Raw genomic sequence first — 21248 nt, forward strand, 5'->3', positions numbered from 1 at the left:
TTTCCTTTGCAGGGTCAATCAAGTACATTCCCTGATTGAGTTTAGTTATGTCATGCATGCTTCTGATGTATCATTTTAACCTGACATTGTTTTCCTAGTTATTTATATTTTTGCACCACAAGTAGTATTCACAAAACCCATGAATACATTTTACCATACTCATGTAATGTATTAATTATGTACTAAATGTGTATGTAGGTATATATTTCTAAAGAATATGCACACACATACTCTTTTGAAATAAAAATATGTACTCTCCTCAACTTTAGCCAACTGATCATACCAAAACTGAATTGGTCCATGGGGCATGCACAAATTCAGAGACTATCTCCAGAAACCTTGGAATTAAAACTGTGTGACGTTAAGTTAGCTACAGTAAAATCAGCACCAATGTAAGTTCTTTTAACACAGTGTATCCAATGACCCATGCAAATACTTTCAAGAACCTTTCTTTAGATGAGAGAGACTACATTATTCAGATTAGCTCCATAGTCCTCAGTTCTTCTCCCCTTTTTGAGTTGTGTAATTGCATTTAGGTATCACCAAGTCAGGACTAAATTGACGCTTGTGGACCTTGTTAGACTTGCACTGTTATTCCAAAAATAAAGAAAAAAAACCTCTTTCTAGGAATCTTCTGAGTCAGCAAAACTTTAGTTTCTCTGCATGGAATACACTATAAATCACTTTAGAAAAAAATGGCTAAGATTAACTGCAGCAATTCTGAAGTGTGTAGTGAATGTAAAATTGAAATAGATGACTTTGGGGACATAGCACAGAAATATTTAAAAAAACAGAAATTCTGGGTTCATGTATCATCTGATTTGCAGGAACAATTAGAAGTCTCTGACCCCATGCAACCAAGAGGTTTACCAGTTTTTCAGCAAGTGATCATGCAGGCTGTCATTTTATGCCTCCTTAGAGGCTCTAATTCAGCAATGTACTTAAGCACTTGCTTAACCTACATGAGTAATCTCAGTTACTTCAAAACCCAAGGTCTTCTGAGAAAATGTTATCTTCTAATGTATGAACAAAAACCTGAACTTTCATTCCCTAAACAGATGTCCACTTTCTTCACTCCTAACTGGAGTCAGTGGAGTTTGTGTTTCTTTAACAGACAAAAAGTCGGACAAGGATCAAATGAAGTAAAATGTTATTGGATTTTGTAGCTCTGTGAATAATTAAAAACAGGAAAGTTATTTTAGCTGTTTATATTTTTATTCTCAAAATTACTATAACATTTCAAATATTGGTATTGTTTGTTGTACATTTCTGTAAATAACTGTTCATAATAGTTAAACTTGGGCAAATTCTTCTCTCAATCTCACTCATCCAGAGTGACTCCACTGAAAAAATAACCAAATCTGAGAGTTGACTTTGTCCCATTATAATTATTTTAGTAATGTAAGTGTATCTGGGGCTGAACAGTGGGGAATCTGTACTAAAAATTAACAGGTTCCTCCCATAAGGAACACACAACAGACCCAATTCTGTAATGAGCTTCATGTGAACAGAGCCCTTAATCATTGAAAGAATGTGGCCTAAGTACTATAAGTGAAACCAGTACTGTAAAACAGAACATACATAATGCTCCACACCGTGCAAATCTCACACAGGCTCCCACTGACTTCAGCAGGAATTTGGACTGAGTATAGATGGAAAGAATTGACCCAGAGCGGGGTGTGTATGATGAGATGTGGAGGTTGATCTAAAAAGTGCACACCATATTGACAAATTAAGATCTCAAGAAGGAAGTGACAAAAGGATAAGAAGGGCATTCACTGTATTCCCTAAATTCAACAATGCATGGAAATAAAAGATTCACAGTACCAGAACAAAACTGAAATTTTCAATTCAAACAATCTCAGTGCTAAAATATGGCTGCAAGAGCTGGAGATCTAACAAAAAGTTAGACAGAAAACTAGACACTTTCTAAAATAAAGTGCCTATGAAAGATCCATTGGTTGGAAATATTTCCTCACCATCAAAGAGATTCAAGAAATCACCAACTAGCAACTTATCTCCACTAGACTCGGAAGAATGTGCTGAACATATGTGGGGCACATACTCTATATGCCAATACACAGACTCCCACATGAAGCTTTCAAGTGGAAGTCAGCTAGTGTGAGGAAACGAGAGTGTCTAGAAGAAACCATCAGTAGGGAGGGCAGAACAGACAATATCAACACAGCAGATGGAAGCAGCCACATATGACAGAGGAATGGAAGAGACTAATTTCTATGCTATGTGCCAACACTGGCATGGGAGGGATGTAAAAAAAAAATTGGATTCATGTTCATGCTGGGCAAGTCTTGTTTATTATATTACATAATTTTCTATTAATGTAATTTGTTAAGGTTACAAAATCAAGTTATAACATTTCAGAATTAAGGCTGTCTGTGCAACTTTATAAATGGTTTAATACCCTAGTCACACATGGTATTGTACTCCTACTTCATAGGAGTAGCTCTTAATGTCAGGGCTAACCCTGTCAAATTCCAGGTCCATGCGCCAAAGTGTGAAGGTGCTAGATCTTTAAGAGAAATGATGGTAAGAATTTATTAGCATTGGCAAGACAATGACTGAACTGCTTTTCCTGATATTTTAAAAAAAATTCAGCTTGAAGCAGACACCCAGCATGAATAATTTCAGCCCAAACTGTTTATTTGGCAAAGTTACAAGCAACTGAAAACAGAGTTTTATAATGGAACATACTAAGCAACCTTAAGTATTGGCATTTACGCCATCTCTATCTATAATTTCACAAGAGGAGTCTGATTTAAGAAGGTATTTCTGACTATTTTGACATTTAGCCATTCCATTATAGTGGGACAGTGTCACTATTATAGTTACATTTGAGACTAGCTTCCTGTTCAACAGCCAATTGTATAAAGTAAGCTAAAATCCAGTTGCTTACTAAGATTATCTTGAAACTTGCTTTAATTCATGGGGATCTGCAATAGGGCTAGTGGTGTAAATTTCAAGTTGTTTGAGTTAGGGGTACCTGAGGTATGGCAACCCTAAAAAATAAGAGCAGTAAAATGTTACTGTTCTTACATTTTTTTGCACACACCTGGGACTCGCACTATGGGTCTGAACTTTGCCAAGTTGATATCTCCTGTCAGGATTGATTTCAGCTAGTATCCAGCATCCAGGGCCCCTTTAGGCAAGCAATATCACAAAAGTTACTCTGGGTAAAAGTCCTTGACAGCTGTCTGTGAATGTATATTAGCTGCTCTTCTGCAAGGGGTCCTTTTGGAAATTTTTCCCTGAAAGCAAAGATTCTGGTTTAAGAACCAATACTTCTAAAATCTAAAATCCTCATGTTAACTCCAATTTTACTTAAGAAATATTGTCAAGGAAAATGATGTTAATTAAGTAGAGGGAAGGTGAAAGATTCTAGTAAGCAGCAGCATTAGGGTAATGTAATCATGCTGCGTGCCCCTCACTCATTTCCTGAACATTGGGAATGAGTATAATCAAGGAAAAGCAAATAGTTGCATTTCTCATCATTGTTACCATGCTCCAGTAGGGTGCTGAGCATCCATCAGAGAGAACACTTTTCTAAGGACTAGCTTATGGTCGACATTAACTAACATAGAGCCAGGATAGTGTTGTCAGTCAAAACAGTAACACGTTTATAATGAAAAATTAATACAAAACATATTTCAACTTTCTACAATATCCAGTCTACATTACTCAAGTGTTCACATCTATCACAAGAATGGCCATACCAGTTCAGACCAACAGTCCATCTAGCCCAGTATCCCGTCTTTGATAGTGGGAAATGCCAGATGTTTCAGAGGGAATGAACAAAGCACTCCCATTATCGAGTAATCCATCCCCTGCCATCTAGTCCCAACTTCTGGAAGTCTGAGGTTTAGCCAAGTTCGGGGTCATTTACTGAAGGACTTTCTGATCTTTGTTTCCTGCCCCCATTATGAGCTACTTTTAATTTTTAAAATGTATGTGTATAGTGAGATCCTCTTGAATACTGGTATGCCATAACAGGTGCACGGGGATGTTTCTTGATGGTAATTTGGAGACATATAGCCAAGGGATTCCTCAGATACAGCCCCCAAACAAGGAACTGATTTTAATATTCAATTTGCTCTAAAAACTCACCTGGATAATGAGATTGTCTTGAAAATTAGTATTCCACAATGGGCTGAGATAAACTTTGTAAAATGGGGACAAAAATACCCACTGAGAGGAATGGATAAATTCACTTTCCTCACATCTCATGTCAGGCTATATTCATCATCTTTATGGGGTATTTGAGTATTCGGAAACCCTACCTTTGAGATGAATGGGCCACTTCAAACCTCTACTTCAAACCTTTCTTTACTGCAAAGCCTCGTTCCTCTCCCCTAGCTGCCAAAGTAGAGTACAGAGTCTGGGGCTTCCATTCATTTCCTGGATTTCAGAGTTTAATTAGAGGTCCACCCAATGTTCTGGAAAGGTGCCAGTCAACCTTAACTTTGAAGTGTTTTGGGCAGGGAATAGTTAATGGAGCAGCAATTACCTCTGAAGATTTAGGATCTGTTAATTAAAAAGAACACAGACATCTTCTGTATGTAAATACTTTCTGTATCAAGAGAGGAGTGCTATATTTTTATAAAATATTGTAAGTATTTATTTGCCTTGGGACATTGCTGTGGTTTTAACTTACCAAAAACATTTCACTACACAATGGAGTGAAACAACAATAATCTCTATCAATCCCTGTTGATATGTAATTTGGAGAAAATGCATGACTATAAGGAAATGAAGAATGGAAAAAACAGGTATAACTCACACAATCAAGCTAAGAGTGATGATTCAGGAATGAAAAATTTTATAGCAGTCAAGCATGTTATTCTAGCCTCTGAGCAGGAACTGTGACCTGTACCCATAAGATTTAAATTGATTTTACTCCTCTCAGCAAAAATTACCCAACATCCTCTCTGAACGATCACAAATGTCTGAGTGAAATTTTGGGGTGGAAGTATCAGAGGGTGACCAAAGTTCTTGAGGGAAAATTCTCCTGTCATACACTGAAAACAACTGCCTCTACATTATGTACATAATATAAAGGAATAATTCTGTAAGGGCTAGCTAACTGTGATAGTGTTTACTATACCCCTACTCTAGGTGTATTGAAACCCTTGTGGTTCATTAAAAACCTAAGACGGTATTGGCATGCCTTTGATTCTTTTTGATTATTTTAAATTTGAACATAAGTGAGATCCTCAGCTGATGCAAGTCCATTAATGTCAGTACTGTGTTCTGCTGAATTGGAGCCCAGATGAGAAAATAATCCAGCCCTGGAATACAAACAGTCTCTGACTGTTCAGAAGAATAGACAATACCATTTCAATCTATGGTCTCGCTGCTGAGATTAACAACCAAAGATGTCAGTGTTGGTGGTTAATGATATGTGTCCATTTAGAAGATGCAGACTGTAGCAGGGCCTTACCTGATTCAGGCTCTCTTTTTCCTCTTCACCACCAGTGAATCTCTGTATCCCACCCCTTTAGGGAGTCTGGTTCATTAACATCTTCCATGCTCCTCTCCTAGCTGACTCACAGCTTTGGTGCAGGGTTCTTAGTCCTGTCCCCACTGAGACACAGCTCTTTCCCCAGAGCCTTACCCATCTGATAGCAGGTTCTTTCTCATTCCAAGCACCTGTGGAGACCATTTCAACCTGTCACAGATGAAAGTGAGTCCCAACCCCATTAAAAGGCCAGTGCACGCTGTGATAGAGACCATCAGCTCATGTAACTTCCATAAGATCTTAACAGCTCTGGAAAATAATACTGATAACACAGATATTTAATATACAGAAAATATTACAAATACTTAACCTAATTTATGAAAAAAATCAGTAGACCAAAAACTATCAGCAGTGTTTGTGCAAATCTTGCAGATCATATGTATAAAACAAGTATGTGAAACTGCAAATTTGATATACATGATATAGTGCTACAGAAAGGGGAAAATACTAGATTCTATTTCATTGGAGACTTTCTTAAAAAAACTATTTTCTTGTTTAATAAGAAATTCTGATCTAGTATAAAAGAGAACAATTGTCCATTAATAAGATGAGAATACCCTACTGTATTTCTTCCAATTACTTTGATTTAACTATTTATAGAACTGGATTCTATATTTACCTTCATAAACAAGATGTAAATTATCAGCCATCATTTAGCCAGAAAAATCTATCTTTAAGATAGATTTTTATAAAGCACGAGGACCTTGAAATCAAACTTTCAGATTTTTTTCTTAAAGAGTACTATTTTATTTTGAGGTACTTATGTCATTTATCATTAAACAGAAATAAATGAGGATTTTGGAGGGAGCCCAAAATGATTAATATCACAACATTAGCTTAAATAGATCTGGAAAAAAGAGGGAAAATATATATATATTTTTTCAAACAAGAACCATCGTGGTCACAAACAGGTCCCAGGGAGTTGTAACCACATAACCCATCCCATGCTGCTATGCTGAATGGGAACTGGCTCTCATATAGCTGGATGGGAAGTTGAAGGGGCCCTGGGATTGACAAGGGAGCAGTATAGAGAAGGCTGAAAACCACTGTCCTAAAGAATAAAAATTCAGACCAACACTGTAGCTATATCACTATGCCACTTGAGGACTACAAATTGATTAACACATTAAGTCAGAAGGGACCATTATGGTCATCTAGTCTGATCTCTTGCATAAAATTTCATCCAGTAGTTGGAACCCCTTAAACTCAACTGGTATAGCAATGAGTGCTGCCAACAGAAGCACAATCCTGTCTATGTGACCCTGGTTCCATCATTAAGGATGAGACATGATGGTAGTTGAAGAGTTACAGGAAAGTGATGGCTTTGCACTTCTTTTTGATAGAATTCTAAGTGAACTTACACAAGAGGTAATGTACATTTTTCCTTTTTTTAATAACTATCAGAAAATGAAAGCACAGGACACTGGATGGCCCAGATGATTGGCAGGGCAATATTTTGCCTCTTGCTCACTAGTTAGCAATTTGGGCCAGATTCAATCTTAGATGTTTTTTCAGCCTATGTGAAATGAATTTGCTGTTAATCAGTTCACTTTCAAATGTACAGATATCAACACTAGAGAACAATACAATTGGCATTAATTGGATGCCTTTCATAGCAGAGCAGTATAGGATTTAGGAACAGATTTTTAAAGGTGTTTAGGCACCTAAGGATGCAGCTAAGTGACTAGTGGATTTCAAAACAGCTTTTGAAAATGTCACTAGGTGCACATCTGGATCCTTAGTTGCCTAGATATCTTTTAAAAAAATCTGTTCCTAAATGATCAAGGAAATTGACCACTACTGCTTATCCTTGCAGCTAGTTGCACCATTTCATGGCTGGCGCACACTGATGGCACAGTGGAAGACACCTATACAGCTTTCCATGGTTTATGACTAGAGACTTTAGATGCCAGGGCTGTTAAAGCTAACTCTTTCACATGCATTTAATTTACATGAAAAATATATAAGGATAAAATCCATGAAAGGTTCTGTTGATAGATGTTTGGCTGCATGTGTATGTGTTTGCTCTGTATGCTGCCCCAGCTCTGCACAGATAGTGGAGACAGTCTTTGTTTGAACTGCCCAATAAATCCAGACTTGGTTTTCAGCGATGGAACTTGGTCAGGTTTATTGCCAATGAACCACAGTGCTAATGCCCTGGCTCAATGCTTAGAGGTACACTAACACATGCATCTTTGTGACAATGAACTGGCTCAGTGAATGGCAGGATTTTCCCTTCTCCCCTCAGCCATACAAAGACACTCCCTCTGAGATACATCTTTATACACACATACAAACAAGTTGCATGTTGCCCACTTGACTTGGCTAGTTACTGCCCTCTGATGTACCTAAATACCCACCGTCTGATGTACTAGGGTTGCCAATCCTCTAGGTTTGGTCTGGAGTCTCCTGGAATCAGCATCAATATCCCAGTGATTATTGAAAGCAGTCTAGGATATTTTAAGAAAATGACATTGTCATGTTGGGGGGGGGGCGGAAATCTCCCAGAATAGCTTCAGAGTTGGCAACTCTGGTAACCCTATGATGTAGCTAACCACCACCCATTACCTTGTACCTGTTGGTTCAATCAAAACATCTCTATCCATAATGTTGTTATCCTTGCCTTATCTTTAAGATGAGTCAGAATGTTCCTGTTACCTTTTGGGGAATGTGTTGGTATCAAGGTGTTCTGGTACCACCTCTCTGGAATGTGTTTGTAGAAATGTGTGTTTTTGTACTGTCAGCCCTGTTCTTGCCAGATTTTGTGAGCAGGCCCTGCCTAGCTCACAGCCTGACTTTGCTTTATATCAGCAAAGCTTTGACCACTACTTTAGCCCAGGCCTCTGATACAAGGGCTTATGTTTCAGGCCCTCTTCCTACAAGCTGTATAACTAGAGCATTAGGTCAGCTTAAGTATTATTTTTTTTTTTTAAATTTGCCTGGTCGTACTTGAAGGACATCAATATCTACCTACATATATATTGATGTTCCTCAAGTACATACAAGCAAATTTAAAAAATATCTAGTAAAGATTTTAAGCTGAACTAATGGTATTGAGGCAGCAGTGCAGACACAGATATGAATAGATAAGTAACCTTGGCCTTTTTTTGCCTCCCAACAATGAAGTTCAAGTGCCATGAAAAACTTGGAAGACCAGAAGCAAACAGTCACTACATGACTGCCACCTACTGACAAACCCATGGAGTAGCATTAGCCACAAGTAACCAATCCATTATGAGAACTATAAAATGACTGAGCACAGCTATCTAGAAGGAGAAGAATTTTCAACTCCCAACCCATATACTACTGCAAGGCAAGGCACTCCAATATAGTAATTGGAATGCAACCATAAAAGTTATATGAAAAATCAAATCTTTGCAATTTTGAAATTCAGTTATGGTATTTATAAAGACTTAAAAGCGGCTTATTAAAGTTCACATTCTTTGCTAAGTGATTTATGTTCATTTCTTAGGAGAAAAGCTTTGAAAATTGCTGTAGCTTTGGGAGTGTAAATCAAATCTTCCTGTGATCTGAGTGCTTGTTTCTTAAAGATAACAATATAACTTGTTCTATGCTGAATTGTGTACAATAATACAGTAAATGTACAGGAAATGGCTTCTTAAGTGTTTGTGAACTTAGTGGGTATTTCCTGATATGCCATTCATCTAATCAGTCATTCAGTGTGGAGGTGGGGCTGAATGTCAACCCTGCAGCATTAAAGCACTGTAAAGATTTATGTGTTCAGACAGATCACAGATTATATGAAATGCTGTGTATGAAATATAAGATGATGTAACACTATTTTCTAGGTCATAAATGAAACCTATAATGATGGGGGGGCTTTGTCAGCAGTGATAGAAACATTTTTTTGACAACAAGTATTCTACATTTTTTGTGGTTTGAGAGCACAAATAAAACAATAAGAAAGGAGACTGTTAGATTTCTCATCAGAGGACCTACTTGTGACAATGAAGATTCCAATGGTTAATTAACATACAGTGGAACAGTTTCAACAGGAGATAAATCCCATGTCCTAGTGGTTAGGACACTCACCGGAGAGGCAGGAGACCCCCTATTCAGTCCTTTCTCTCACTCAGAGGGCATGGGGAGGGCTTGAACCAGGAAGGTGTCTCTCATCCCAGGTGAGTAGCCTCACCACTGGACTAAAAGTTAAGAGGGAGCTCCTCCCCTTCCTCCCCCCCCCCACACCTCCATGTGGGCACCTAACTCCTAGAGAGGGTTTGCAGCTGAAACTTCAAGCAGATTCTGGGTTGCAGTGATGTATCAAACTCCTTAAGAGGGGCAGGGCTTAGGACAAATCATCTCCCAGGTATAGCCCATTGGCTAGCTTAGGTGAGGCACCCCCTAGTGTGCTGGCTTTTGTGTATTCCATTTTGAGGTACCTATGTCCCTCCATTCAGTGAATGGGGAGCTTAGACACCTAATTCAGGCTTTGTGAATCCCAGTGTTTTCTGGGTGCGTGAAAGTTAGGCATGGCAATGCTCAGCATCACCACACTTCAGTTCCTTTGTGGCTCTAGCTCTTTTTTTCATTAGCACAGCACATTACACTCAGATGAATTCAACTGAATGCCTTCCAGTTTTCCCAAAAGATTATTTCTAAATGTAATTGTTTTATACAAAAGGGTGAACACAGATATGTTACCATGGTTTTGACTGTTGCAAATCAATATGAATATACTCTTACAATTCAAGCAGAAATATAGATAGCAGTCATACTATACTCCCAGGTGGGTCACAAAAACCAGGATTAATCTGTACCTTGGAAGATTAACTTCATAGCAAGCTGCCTGCTTTGAATTAGTATATGAATCAAATCTTCTCCCAAATTCAGTATAATATATATGAAACCCAGTCACATGAAACTTTTGGAGTTAGTTGTTAACAGAATGGAAAAGGAAATGAGAAACATTATATTCTTTTAATACCAAACAGAAACATATATCTGGTTTTAGTATTGAACCAAATACATGTAAAAACATTTGATTTCCTGAAAGCTTCTTTAGGAATGAGAAACTCTACTTGATCTGCCTAATGATTCTTAAAAAAAAAAGCCACCCCAGGAGTTTCACATTTACAGAGCTTTTTTACAGGCCTGCTCAAATAGACTGACACTGAGGCTTTGTCTACACTACCCACCTCTTAGCGAAAAAGCTGTACCGCGACAGCTGTGCCATTAAAAGGCATGCAGTGTAGCTGTTTGTCAGCAGAAGAGAGCGCTCCTGCCGACAAAGCACTGTTCACACTGGCATTTTTTGTTGGTAAAACTCTTGTCATTTGGGGAGGTGTTTTTTTAACATCCCTGAACGACAAAAATTTGCCAAAGAAGTTCCATGTAGACAAAGCCTAACACTTTGTCTATACTTTAAATGCTAGAGCAGAACACCTACAGCTGTGCCACTGTAGTGCTTCAGCGTAGAAACTACTTATGGTGATGAGAAGGGTTCTCTCATTGGTGTAGATGCTCCACGTCCCCAGGAGGTGTACGCAAGGTTGATAGAAGAATTATTCTGTTGACCTAGCACTGGCTAGGCTGGGGTAAGGTCAGCTTAACCAGGTTGCTCAGGGATGTGAATTTTTCACACCACTGAGCAACATAGCTGGGTTGACCTAACTTTTTAATGAAGGCCAGGCCTTTGATTCCATTTGGTACGCTAATAGGGAAGCTTTGTTACTTGCAATAATGTTTATATCTTTTGTGGACCAATCACCAGAACGTGGCATTCCATCTATCAGAGACCAACAGCATATGTAAGTCTGGTCTACATTGCAAAGATTGGTCAAACAAATGACATCGCTCAGGGGCGTGAACAATTCACTCTTCTGAGAGAGACATAGTTAAGCTGGCCTAAGTCTCAATGTACACACTGCTAGGCAGGCAGAAGAATTCTTCTGTTTTATGTACTGCCTCTGAGAGAAGTGGATTTACTTCAGCAATGGAAGAACCCCTGAAGCTGTGCCACTGTAGCATTTCTGGTGTAAACAGACTCTTAGACATTAGACAGCAAATAACAGTAATGTGCGGATTATCAAAGCTGCCTCTCAAACACAGACGAAAATCTCTGTTAACAACCCTTAGAGGCTCTGAGACCTGATGCTTAAGCCAGTTCTATGAAACAGACACTGCAGGTGAAATCCTGACACCATTAAAGCTAATGGCAACACTCCCATTGACTCCAATGGAGCCAGGATGTCAAATTTCATACATGACAGGTTTCAGAGTAACAGCCGTGTTTGTCTGTATTTGCAAAAAGAAAAGGAGTACTTGTGGCACCTTAGAGACTAACCAATTTATTTGAGCATAAGCTTTCGCGAGCTACAGCTCACTTCCACAGATGCATACTGTGGAAAGTACAGAAGACTTTTTATACACACAAACCATGAAAAAGTGGGTGATTATCACTACAAAAGGTTCTCTCTCCCCCCACCCCACTCTCCTGCTGGTAATAGCTTATTACCAACAGGAGAGTGTTGGGCGGGGGGGGGGGGGGGGAAACCTGGATTTGTGCTGGAAATGGCCCACCTTGATTATCATACACATTGTAAGGAGAGTGATCACTTTACATAAGCTATTACCAGCAGGAGAGTGGGGTGGGGGGAGAGAGAACCTTTTGTAGTGATAATCACCCACTTTTTCATGGTTTGTGTGTATAAAAAAAGTCTTCTGTACTTTCCACAGTATGCATCTGTGGAAGTGAGCTGTAGCTCACGAAAGCTTATGCTCAAATAAATTGGTTAGTCTCTAAGGTGCCACAAGTATTCCTTTTCTTTTTTCATACATGAGTGACCCAGGCTGCTGTTCGGACATAAGATGGTGCAGGAGGGAAAGTGGAAAGATCATTTCATTAAGACCCATCCCTTACTGCCCATGGATTTTGTGTAAGGGAAATACTACAAATAATGAAACTTTTTCAAATGCACTTAATTCTTGAAAGCTTCTAGAAGAAAGTTAGGTAGGACCTACAATTTTAAGCTGAGACCATTTAAATTTCCAAAAACTTCTGCTTTGTTTAACTCCTTGTATGATTTATTCATGTGAGGATTTGTAATAGAATGAATAAACTTTTAGATTTACTGCATTTGAAGTATTTTTTAGTTAGTTGCTACTTTTGAAGTGTTCTCATTAGAGAGCACTCATTTTAAGCATCATGTTATATCAAGCAATTGTAAGATGTCTCTATTTTATATTATAGAACAAACCCTTTTTATCTTCAAGAGATTTTGATACATTAATACAATATTCTAACAGTATTCTATTTGTTGGAGCTATTATAGATCCTAATTTGCACCTTTCATGTTCCTTTTCATGTTTTATGTATGTTGAAATGTCAACCATATAACTAAAAAATGGTCCAGGAGGAATATTAGACAGTTTCTTTACTTTGGAATAGGAACCAAAATATATCCGGATACTCATCTACACAATGATATTTTTGAAAGTGAAAAAATAAAACATTCTTTACTGAAGTCTCCACATAAATACTTCTGAGCTCATTTAAAATGTTTCAAGCAATAAGTGACTGGTTTTTTACTTGAAAGAATCAGAAATGGGAAAAATTAGTAGTCAATGATTTTGGATTGTAGAAAAATTGCATGAGAACATGAAACCTAAGAGGGAGATTTTCACAGGCACAAATGATATTTAGGCATTAACTTTAAATTACATTTGGGTAGCTACCTGCCAGTTGTGCCTTTGAAAGTCTCCCCATATAGAGTTATTTATGTTGCATTAGAAGTGTGCTAGATAATTACCAGAAAATTTATTGTATTTCTAAGACTACCTTCATGGCAAAACTGACTCCCATGATTGTGTTTCTATGATGGATTTAGCTCAAGATTTTTATAGTGCTAGTGCTCTTAATTATTTGTAGCACATTGCTGCTTTGAGATCAGAGCCCATTGTGCTATGCACCATACAAGAGACTGTCCCTTCCCTAAGATTACATTCTAACTAGACAAGACAAAGAGTGGAGAGGAAAAGGGATAGAAAATACAAGCACAGCAGTCACTGCAGTGGGTGGCAAATATCATGCCAGTCTTACAATATTTGTTATGCTGTGTTTTGTTTTGTTAATTTAAATTGAGTGCTTTGTTGGACCGGATTAGCTAAATAGAAGTGAAGGAGAGCTGAAGGTTGGGAAACAAGGGGGATAAGCAAGGAGGGAAAAGGAGGAAGGAGTGGAGTATGGAGGGCAGGTGGAATAAGGGTGAAATAATTCACTGTTATGAAGTGATAGGTGTGGGTTGAAGTAAATCGCCAGTCAGGATGAGGGAGAATATGTCCAGAGTAACAACTGAGAGAAGAGTCTGACATTTTAAATCCCTAGTCTACATGGACTATACAGAGTTTTGTGAATACATAGCATTCAGCCCAGGGCTTTTTAAATGTAATTCAGAGCACTGTCAAAGTTAGCCAGATAACAGATTAAGACTCTGATCCTGTACATGGCTGGACTTCAATGGGACTTCACACAAGGGCAGGGGTCCATTACATGGAGTATCTTACAGGACTAGAGCTTTATAAATTATCTTGTCCATTTGCCGTCAGCTCAGAATTGTTCTTTACAATATGTTCTCACGTGTTTACCAATCTAGTATTGGAAAAGATGAGCAAAAAACTAAAGACAGGTGAAAAACATGGCAAGCCATGAAAAGGAATAGCAATCATTCCCTTGAATATTATTAAAGGCATATTTCACAACTGGAATGTTAATTTCTGACATTCCAACTAAATTTGCCTTTTCTTAGTTTAACTAGGAATAATAGGATTATGGTCCAGTTTAATTAACAGTTCCTTTCTGACACAGTATTTACCACCTTCAAACACTAAAGGCTGAAGGCCTGTTTTTCAGAGTTCCTGGAAACTGCACTTCTCACAAACTTCTGCTAGATTTGGGAGTGTTCAACACCTTTGGAAAAATATCAAGCTCTTGTTTTTTCTCATTTGTGACCAGTAATCTGGCACAGTTGCTACTAAAAATCCATGACAATTTGAGTAAACAAGGGCTTTAAGCATTAGCCATCATTTATCCAAGCTACTGATGCACTTATTTAGTGTCTGGAGTTTTAATGTTCTCTGTATATCATTTTTTGTTGGTCTTTGAATTTCCATCACTTGGTGTACATTTTTCTGGTATTTCAATGCCCAGCATTGAATGCAACATTCTACATGATGTTCCACCAGAAAAGTAAAGAAAATATTACTTTCTTGTTCTAGGGTGAGGTGCCATTGAATATACCCCACAAAACAGAGTTGATGGCCATTCATTTTTTTCTCATCAAAGTTTCAATTTAATTGTTAGAAGCAGAAAACCAGTTTCAAGACTAAGTTAAATTTAATTTTTTGGTCCTGTAATTTCTTAGACTGGTATCAGACTTACCTAAAAAAGAAAAACATGGAACTTAACAAGATTTCATATTGTGATATTATACTACTTTGCTTGGGCTATGTCTGCAAATACAGGTCTAACTTCTATAAGCACCTGATTCAAAAGAATGCATAATTAACCTTTGCTCTTTTAATATCATGCTAAATTTTGACAACTAACAGTAAAACAACTGTTCAGCGTGAACAACTTCTGTTTCCACTGAAATCAGCAGACAGAAAGTGTAAATAATTGTTACATGCCCTACTGATGGTACCAATTAGCTAGCATCATAGAAACTGCAGTAAATAAGTACAGAGTGTTTTAGCAGGAATTCAGAAGTCTGAATTACAAGCAAGACATGCAAGCCTGAATGTGCTAGCAAGATAAGGTTTTTTTTTCTCTTACTGCTTTTCCACTGCCCGCAGAATATGTAATACTTAGAGGCCAAGTCATTAGACTACCATATATTTGTAGCCTTCTGAGCACCACAAACCTTAGGGGGGCAGATATTGCCAGTCCTACCCACTAATAGGAAAAAGATCTTTGCAATATAGAAGGTAAAACAGAAAACTCCATGAAACTAAGATATATACAGCCAGGCTACAAGAGAGAGGGTCAGTGCTCAGAGATATGAAATTCACCCCTTGGCAAAGGGCAGGTACAAGGCCAAATAGACTATGTAAGCCTCACTTAAAACTACTAAACAGGACTTAAGTGAGAAGTAGGTGGTACCTCAGCCTTATGCTGAAAGTCTGCCCAGTGGTGAAATTCACCCATAAATGAGCTCTCCAAATCTTGTGTTCCACAGTGCAAGAGAGGAGGACAGACTGGTGGTTAGGGAACTAGCCTAGGACTGGCAGACATTGGTTCAACTTTCTGCTCTACCATAAACTTCCTGCATGATCTTGGAGGTCACTTAGGGATCCACTAAAGGACTTAGGCATTGCAATGCTGAATGTCATGGCACCTACCTTTTAAATGCCTAAAAAAAAAATTAAAAACAACACAGCAATCCACAAAGTCAAGTTAGGCACCTAGGCTCTCCACACAATGAATGGGGAGAAAGAGATCTCATAGAATGCAATCCACATAAGCCAGCATGCTAGGCAGGGAGCCACATAAGCTGGCCAACAGGAGATGCCAATGAAACAGGTGTGTGCAAAGACACACACCCCACGGCCCAATGACTATGTAAGTATTTATCCAGTCATTGGGCCATAAAGAGTGTAGTCCAGTGGTTAGGGCACCCACCTCTCAGGTGATCCAGACCTCTGCTCCAACCGCTCTTCTGTTGAAGCTGTTCCACTGGATAAATGAGAGACTGAGACAGCCTTATAAAATATCCCATAGCTCCATGGTCAGGATATCCTTATAAAATATCCCATAGCTCCTGAGAGGCAGGATTTGAGAGGAGTCTTCATTCTCCTCATTCAGGCAGGGAAGGAAAAGAAAATTGAACCCAGATCTCTCACAGCCCAGGTGAGTGCTCCAGACACTGGGAGTTGTAAGATAAAAAGACAGCACCACTTTCTCCTCCTGCCAGGTTTTAATATGACACAGTTCAGTAGGTAGCCTTGATAGGGAAAAAAACCCAGAAAACGACCCTATAATCATGTAAAGCTACGCTGCTGTCTTTTTTCTATGCTTATCTGTCCTTTCTACTTTGTTTATGGATAGAAAGAATGTGAACTGTGTGTAACCTGCACTCCCTGCTTTTGGGGAGAGAATTCCTTATACAGATAAGCCTCCATGTTCGTACCTACCCCAGAACTTCAAACAGACTGGGTTAACCGGTTCGAACTGGAAGAGATATCACAATGTATGTTGAACCAAGCTATAAAAGCTCATCCCTGTTCTTTGTTCGGGGCTTCACCATTTTCCTCTGAAAAGGAATTGGTGAGCCCTTCAGCTGTCGTATTTGCTAGCAATAAAGTGCCTCACTTTATCAAAGAGCCAAGACTCTGTGTTTTGTTTGGCTGATACAGAAGTCCAGGGAAGGCTACCCTCCTAACCCTAGACGGGAGGGGAACCCTTTTTCCCTAACAGCCTCTGAGAATGCCTACCAGATCAGGCCTCACATGCTACTTAGGCAGCTGAACATCCAGCTTTGCCTCGTTTGTGAAATGCATTGGGGCATAGCTGGGAGATAGTTGTCCGGACACCTAGAGGAAGGCAGCAGGGTATGAGCACAGAGGCAGAAACATAGGTGCAGAGGGAACTTTTACCCAAAAAAATAGGTACTGAGTGAGTTCAGGCATCTAGCTTCAGCTTCCAGCCATTGGATCTTGTTATGCCTTTGCTTGCCAGATTGACAAGCCAATCACATATTTATTCCCTGTGCAGGTGCTAATAAACTCTGATCAAGTTCTCCATTAACCTTCCCTTTGTTAAGATAACTAGACTGAGCTCTTGGAATGGACATAATAGTATTTCCCTACTTCACAAGGCTGTTGTGGGGATAAATACATTGAAGATGGTGAGGTGGTCAGACATATGGTCCCCCTCATCATAGTAAGTACCTAAAATAAAAAGCTTCTAATTCTTCACAATCCTCTTTCCTCATATGCATTCCTTTCTGCCTAAGACAGGGATCAGCACATGGCCCACCAGAGTAAACCCCCTAGTGGGCTGGGCCAGTTTGTTTACCTGCCGCGTCCACAGGTTCGGCCGATCGCGGCTCCCACTGGCTGTGGTGTGCCACTCCAGGCCAACTGGGGCTGCAGGAAGCAGCACGAGCCAAGGGATGTGCTGGCCGCCGCTTCCTGCAGCCTCCATTGGCCTGGAGCAGCAAACTGTGGCCAATGGGAGCTGTGATCAGCCAAATCTGAGGACATGGCAGGTAAACAAACCAGCCTGGCACACCAGGGGGCTTACCCTGGTGGGCCGCGTGCCAAAGGTTGATGATCCCCAGCCTAGTGCCATCAGCCACAGGAATGGAGTAGCTCCCTCTGCAGCCTAAGGAAGGGGAAAGCATAGCACTAGCTCAGTTTAGCATGAGCAAAACCCCATATTTAATATTTTTCCTTGACAGTAATGAATGCTGAAGGTGATGCCCTCCCATGGTCATTGTGGTGTTTGAAAGGAGTGGCCATTCTTTCCCAAAATGCCATTATGTAGGGAGCCCTTTTCCACTGTTGGAGTCAGGGGACCAAAGGGCGGACTCTCTTTACTTCAATAATTATGTATTATGGAGGTAGGATTGCATGAGCTCTGTTTGCTGCTTGTTTACTGGGAACCCAATACTAGTTGAACTAGTGCCCTATTACAGGTCACTGTTTCTATTGCCCTCCCCCCCCCCCGCACCTAACAGCATGGGACGGCTCTGCAGCAGTCCTGCCTCAGTTTCCCCTTAGGTCTCCTTAAGACCTCCACACTCCAAGGTAATAAAAATGAGATTCACCCCTTCTGGGGTAATCTTTCACACAGTTGTGTGTCCATTTAGGCCCCAAATCCTCTTTCATGAAGAAGGGAACTCCAAAGCCCTGTTTCCAGGGCTTACTTTCCAGGCTTTTCTCCTTGGTGAGTCCAAGTACAACATAAGGCAAAATGGTCTTCCACCCCTCCTGGGCTTCATTCTACTTATACAAAGATTTTCTCATTCTTTACCAGAGAACTAACCATTCCCTAACCATCAGGGCTTTTCCTGGACTCTAGTCTCTCCTCTACCTTGGAAGGAGGCTCCCAGCCCTACTTAGTGGGAGTCCTTTTCTCTCCTGCTTTCTCCAAGTCTTCTACAGGACTCTGCTTTCACTCTGCAGCCTTTTCCCCCAGGCCTCTAAGCTAATTAAGGTAGAGGCCTGATTGATGGTCATGTGACTCACTCTCCCCACCTGAGAAGGCAAGCTAATTGTGTCATAGGTGCAGATGGGCCCATTGCCCCTTGAAAATTCTTCTTCAGTTCTGTCAGACAAGGAGCCCACACGTGCACTATGACATGGAAGAACTAAAACAAGCACTTAAGCAAACTCCATAAACCTCTTACACCCTTGCATCACAAAGCTTTATTTGTTTTTCTATCATTTACATATTTAATGGAAACAAACTTCCCTCCTTTAGTGACTGCAAACTTTTGTGGCCAATATAAAGACCCCCATAAAAAGGTTTCTATAAGTGAAATCCAGGCAAACATAATGCTAATTTATTGCTATTCAAGGGGGACCATAATAATATGGAAGTATATTAGCCTCACTAGTACTCTTTGCATTTATTAATAGAAATGCAAAGTGAATTATTATTAAATGACCTTATACATTATTTAACATTTATCAACTATTTATTAATATAAATTTATTTATCCATTATTTTATTTAATATTTATTTATGGCTACTATTAATCACTTTATTAATAGAAATATAAAGTACTCCACTTAGGAAGGAACAATCAGTGGCACACATACAAAATGGGAAATGACTGCCTAGGAAGGAGTAGTGCGGAAAGGGATCACTAGCTAAATGAGTCAGTGTAACGCTGTTGCAAAAAAAGCAAACATCATTCTGGGATGCATTAGCAGGAGTGTTGTAAAGAAGACACAAGAAGTAATTCTTCCACTCTACTCTGCGCTGATTAGGCCTCAGCTGGAGTATTGTGTCCAGTTCTGGGCACCACATTTCAGGAAAGATGTGGACCAATTGGAGAAAGTGCAGAGAAGAGCAACAAAGATGATTAAAGGTCTAGAAAATATGACCTATGAGGGAAGATTGAAAAAATTGGGTTTCTTTAGTCTGGAGAAGAGAAGACTGAGGGGGAACAAGATAATAGTTTTCAAGTACATAAAAGGCTGTTAAAAGGAGGAGGGAGAAAGTGTTCTTAACCTCTGAGGATAGGACAAGTAGCAATGGGCTTAAATTGCAGCAAGGACAGTTTAGGTTGGACATTAGGAAAAACTTCCTAACTATCAGAGTGGTTAAGCACTGGAATAAATTGCCTAGGGAGGTTGTAGAATCTCCATCGTTGGGGATTTTTAAGAGCAGGTTGGACAAACACCTGTCAGGGATGGTCTAGATCAGTGGTTCCCAAACTTGTTCTGCCACTTGTGCGGGGAAAGCCCCTGGTGGACCTGGACAGTTTGTTTACCTGCTGCATCCGCAGGTTCGGCCGATCGCAGCTCCCAGTGGCCACAGTTCACTGCTCCAGGCCAATGGGCGCTCCTGGAAGTGGCAGCCAGTACATCCCTTGGCCCACACCGCTTCCAGCAACTCCCATTGGTCTGGAGCAGCGAACCGTGGCCAGTGGGAGCCACGATCAGCAACAGGTAAACAAACTGTCCAGGCCCGCCAGGGGCTTTCCCTGCACAAGTGGCAGAACAAGTTTAGGAACCACTGGTCTAGATAATACTTTGTCCTGCCTTGAGTGCAGGGGATTGGACTAGATAACCTCTCAAGGTCCCTTCCAGTTCTGATTCTATGAAATCTATGCAAAATGACTACAGAAAGACAAAGTATGGTGATCACCATTAAAAAGTCAACACTTAGCAGCTGTTGGTATGATATATCGCAGTTATTTCCTAATTTTGCAGTTAATTTTCCATGTTGGAAATACATAGAGATCTACATATAGACCTACTGCTCAACATATCTGATCAGACCAATATTTTCAAACTTGGCTGCCTGAGTTAATGGCCTGATTTTCACCCATAACCACAGCAACCATTGACATCAACAGGAGTTGTGGCTGTTTAAGCATTGCGGGGGAAGGGTGGAAAGACCATCAAGCTACTGATTTTTGGAGCCAAAATATAGATTTAATTCTGAATATTAAGGACCTAAGTATTAGGTGTTAAGCAAAAAACAATATGCAATGGTCCCCATTCTGAATTTTTCCCCACAGAATTGGAAAGGAGGGAGCAGAAGCAGTTTGAAGCCATCTTTGCAGACCCTATATTCTCAGGATAGCAATGTTGTCTCCCCTCCTCACAATAGTTGAGGGAGAAGGGTTGCCAAGAGTGTCATGTCCCCGTCCCATCCCTCCTGCTGGCTCCTGTCAAACTTCACTCTCTGAAATCTTTTATATTTAAAAATATTTCATCCTAAACTTGCAACAGTATCCTGTCAGATTGGTCCTAGTTTCAGATAAACAGGCATCACTTGTAGAACCAGTGAATGCTTTTACAAGTGCACTAACTGATTCTACAAAACTCTCCAAAGATGTTTCCTCCAGCTGGCCCCAGGAAGAGATTGAATAAAAGGAGGCTGCAAAGTTTGTGGTTCAGTGAAATGCATTTTATGTCAGACACATCTGCAAAGAAACATATTGTTCTCTATCCCTCTTTTTATTCAGCAGATCAGCATTTTATCACCATCAAAACACTGCCAGCATAAGGTACTCTG

This window comes from Lepidochelys kempii, chromosome 3 (assembly GCF_965140285.1).
Source record: "Lepidochelys kempii isolate rLepKem1 chromosome 3, rLepKem1.hap1, whole genome shotgun sequence".
Taxonomy (NCBI): domain Eukaryota; kingdom Metazoa; phylum Chordata; order Testudines; family Cheloniidae; genus Lepidochelys; species Lepidochelys kempii.